General features: G+C 42.9%; 1 pseudogene; it reads right to left on the reverse strand.

Annotated features, from left to right (window-relative positions):
* Positions 1-289: 289 nt before the first annotated feature.
* On the reverse strand, positions 290-3,591 carry LOC137732969 (uncharacterized; annotated as a pseudogene).
* Positions 3,592-4,608: the final 1,017 nt, after the last annotated feature.

A 4,608-nucleotide genomic window follows, 5' to 3' on the forward strand; every position in this document is an offset into this window, starting at 1 on the left:
AACCCAAACGGCTTATTCCTTTTAGGTTTAACTTGTTGGCAAATGGCACACCTACTCATATACTTAGCTATCTCTCTTTTCATACCCGGCCAAAAATAAAATGGTCGAATGGTATGATACATTTTAGTAGCTCCTGGATGCATCGCATAAGCTGAGATATGCGCTTCATCAAGAATTGCTTTCTTTAATTCCAAATTATTCGGCACAAACATTCTACTCTCCTGCATAAGCATGCCATCCGATTCTCGAACTCTGAAGTCTTTCTTTTTCCCCTGATTCCTTGCTTGAATTATTTCTGGGTCTCTTTATCAACCATCTGGGCTTCAAGTACACGATCAATTAATATCAGCCTAACTTGAAAATTAGCAAGTAAGGCTACCTCCTGATCTTCTACCTCTAACCTCACTCCACTTGATCTCAAGTCTGCCAGAGGAGGAGCACGACTAGCATACAACGCATTAATACGGCCCTGAGATTTTCTGCTAAGTGCATCAGCTACCACATTCACACGACCAGGGTGAAAATCAATCGTGCAATCATAATCACTAAGCAATTCCAACCATCTCCGCTGACGAAGATTAAGATCCCTCTGCGTGAAAAGATATTGAAGACTCTTATGATCCGTAAAGATCTTGCATTTTTCTCCATAAAGATAATGTTTCCACATCTTCAAAGCAAAGATAATGGCCGCTAACTCCAAATCATGCGTAGGGTAATTCAACTCATGAGGCTTTAGTTGTCGTGAAGCATAAGCAATCACCCTACCATGTTGCATTAGCACGCATCCCAAACCATTTAAGGAAGCATCACTGTAGACTTCGAAATTACCACTATCATCCGGGAATGCCAAAACAGGTGCATGAGTGAGACAATACTTCAATTGCTGAAAACTCTTCTCACAATTATCATCCCACTCAAATTTAACATCCTTCCTCGTTAACCTCGTTAGTGGTAAAGCAATCACGGAAAAATCCTTAACAAACCGCCGGTAATATCCTGCTAAGCCAAGAAAACTCCTGACCTCAGTGACGGTTCGTGGTTGCTCCCACTTCTCCACTGCTGCTACCTTCTGAGGATCCACCAAAATACCTTAAGCAGATATGACGTGTCCCAAAAATGCCACTTGATCTAACCAAAATTGGCACTTGCTAAACCTAGCATATAGTTGGTGTTCCCTCAACCTTTTCAACACCAAAGTAAGATGTCGAACATGCTCAGATTTAGACTTAGAGTATACCAGGATATCATCAATAAAGAAAATGACAAACCTATCCAAATATGGCTGGAATACTCGGTTCATCAAATCCATAAAAGTTGCTGGTGCATTCGTCAATCCAAATGGCATTACCAGAAACTCGTAATGACCATAACAAGTTCGGAAAGCTGGCTTAGGAACATCCTCACTGCTGATCTTCAACTGATAATAACCAGACCTCAAATCAATCTTGGAACATACACAAACACCTTGAAGCAAATCAAACAAATCATCTATACGCGGCAATGGATAACGGTTTTTAATTGTTACCGGATTCAATTGCCAGTAATCAATGCATTGCCTCAAAGTCTCGTCTTTCTTCGTCACAAATAACATTGGTGCTCCTCAGGGTGATGTACTAGGCTGAATAAAACCTTTATCCACTAATTCCTGGAACTAGATTTTCAATTCCCTTAACTCAGCAGGAGCCATTCGATAAGGAGTCAAAGATATAGGATTAGCACCTGGAAGTAAATCAATAGTGAACTCCACATCTCGGTCTGGCGGCAATCCAGGTAAATCGTCAGGGAAAACATCAAGAAAAAGCCTGACTACCCTTACGTCCTTCACGCTACTAGGAGCAACATTGTTCAACACTACATGACCTAAGTATCCCTGGCACCCTTTTGATAACAACCTTTTTGCTCGCACAACAGAAATAACGCCATGTCTCACCCCACCCTGCTCATCCACAAAAGTAACCATAGGTAATCCAGGACGATGGAAGGTAACTGTTTTCTCGTAGCAATCAATATTGGCACAGTTATGGTGTAACCAATCTGTGCCCAAAATCACATCAAAATCAACAATATCTAACGGGATAAGGTTAGCTGGCATAACGACATCCTCCATCATCACTGGACATCCTGGATACACACAATCAACATAACATCTCTCCCCTCTAGGCATAGCAAACTCTAAATCATACTCTAGAGATGTAGGGTGAGGTTGCGTCACTTAAGCAAATGTATGAGAAATAACAAAATGTGTAGCACCACAGTCAATCAATACTCTAGCAAAATAACCAAGGATATTTAACGTACCCATGATCAAGTCTGGATTATTCTGAGCATCTTGTAGAGAAATATTATGGATGCGCCCCTGGGTCTGCTGTCATCCACCACGACGTCTACTAGTCTGACCACCTCAACCCTGCACATTACGCCCCTGACTAGGCTGACCAGACTGCCTTGAAGACCCCGCACTACTAGTAGCAATCTCTCCCTGCTAAGGCTGTCCTCCTTGGTACCACTGAGATCCACCCACTGGAATGGGAGGATACGACATATAACTTCCGGAGTACTGAGGATACCCACTCTAAGAATAAGGATCTTGAGGATACAGATACTATCCTGGAGCATAAGGAACGGCATCACGTTGATAATAGTAGGCACTACCACGACCCATTTGACCATAACTACCAGGGCCTAGAACCTGCTAGATCGGCGCATGTGGTGGCAAGAAATACTGTTAGGGCCTTTGCTGACTCTGGGGACAATTTGCAGCTCTATGTCCCATCTGCCCACAAGTGAAACAACCACTGTTGCCTCTCCTGCACTCTCCAAAATGCTGATTGTTACACCTACGACACAACAGAGCTATTTCTCTATCAGTATCACCCTGTCTCTGGCCTCTAGGACCCCTAGAGAATCAACCACTTCTTCCCTGACCAATGGCACTAAAACCACCGCTGGAAGAACTGGAACTAGTCCTACCTTGCTTAAAACTCTGGGACTTGCAAGGTCCTAGAGATGCATGACCTTGCCTTTATCGTCTTTCCTCTGATTGCCATCTTTTTCTTCTTCCTCACTCTCGCTAGGCATGTTCTCGAAATCCTCAATCCTCAACAGAATCTCATAGAACTCCTGATAAGAGTCACAAGGAGTAGTGGTCGCCATAGAACGCCACTTCTTCTTAGTACCCGATCAAAAACGACAAAGCATCTCACCTGGATTAGCATTAACCTTCGGATAATAACGAGATAAATCAGTGAACCTCCGGTAATACTCATTTGCTGTCAATTTCCCTTGCCTCAATTCAGTAAATTCTTTCTTTTTACGATCAATGTACTCAGGAGGCACAAACCTTTTCCGAAACAAATGCTTAAACACTTCCCAGTCAGCCCTTTCCTCTGGAGTCAAACGATGGACCTCCTGTTCCCACCAGGATGACGATTCTTTATCCAAGAACCATGAAGTTGTCTCAACCCACTTTTCAACAGGAAGATTCCCCTGGTTATGCAACACTCGGAAAGTTTTTTCAATATGGTCCAGCCACCGCTCAGCTTCCTCAAAACCCTCATGGTCCTCAAACTTATCCAGCTTCAAATTGTACATGGTCTCCAGAGGAGTCCTCTGGGGGAGGGCGGAGCACCAACTGAATAGCGGTAGTAATAGCTTCCCCCAATTGAGCTACATCAAGGAAATTAGGCTCAGCAGAGCGACGTGGTTCCCTACGAGGCGGCATAGTTCTGACAGAAGACACCAAAACAATTAGAACACTCAGAAAAAAAAATGCAGGACTGCCAAAACCTATGCTCTGATACCAAACTGACACACCCCGATTGAAATCAAGGCGTGCTGGCCGTCAAGTGAGGGTGACGTAACCATTTGCATAGTGCGGAAGCAAAATATAATAATAAAAGTACGAATAAATAAAAACCAAACTACTAAACCATGTAGTTAACGTACAAGTGCAAGTGTAAGTGTGAAAAACAAGATTCAGAGCACAGAAAGCCTATTGCAGTCCAGAGGAACAAACACTAACTAAACACACCCTGAGGTGATCCTACACTGGTGATAATCTGTCAGATATGCCGCGGATAACTCGTAAGCCACCAAAAGAGCAATCCAAACTAGAACCTGGAGGGGCGCAAAATAGAAATTGTGAGTGGGCAAAAATTAAGCTTTTCAAAATCATTTCATATCAAAAGTTCTAACCCATCGTCGTAAAACCTGTATAGTTTCCCAAAAAATAGAATATACACATATATCGAAAACATCCTCATAAATATGCCATATCAAATGCGTCCACATAAAATGTAAGTAACCCAGGTAATGTCAATCAATGCAAGTAACATGTCAGCCGGAGTTACCTAACTTGACCTGTACGGCTAAATCTAGAGCACAAATCCCTAACTCACTAACTATACTTGCACACGAGTTAGAACCACCTAAAGTGGTCTATATAACAGGACTGGGTGTAAATAAATACGCTCAAGTGCTACGGTCACGTGAAGACTAGGTGAATAATCGCAGGTCACCTACGAGTCGGAACCACCTATAGTGGTCTGTACAACAGGACTGTGCACCTAACTTGGATCCAAGATGAGCATGTGGTGCGGGAGGTGAATA

Source organism: Pyrus communis, chromosome 16 (genome assembly GCF_041283825.1).
Source record: "Pyrus communis isolate YQ-2024b chromosome 16, ASM4128382v1, whole genome shotgun sequence".
Taxonomy (NCBI): Eukaryota; Viridiplantae; Streptophyta; class Magnoliopsida; order Rosales; family Rosaceae; genus Pyrus; species Pyrus communis.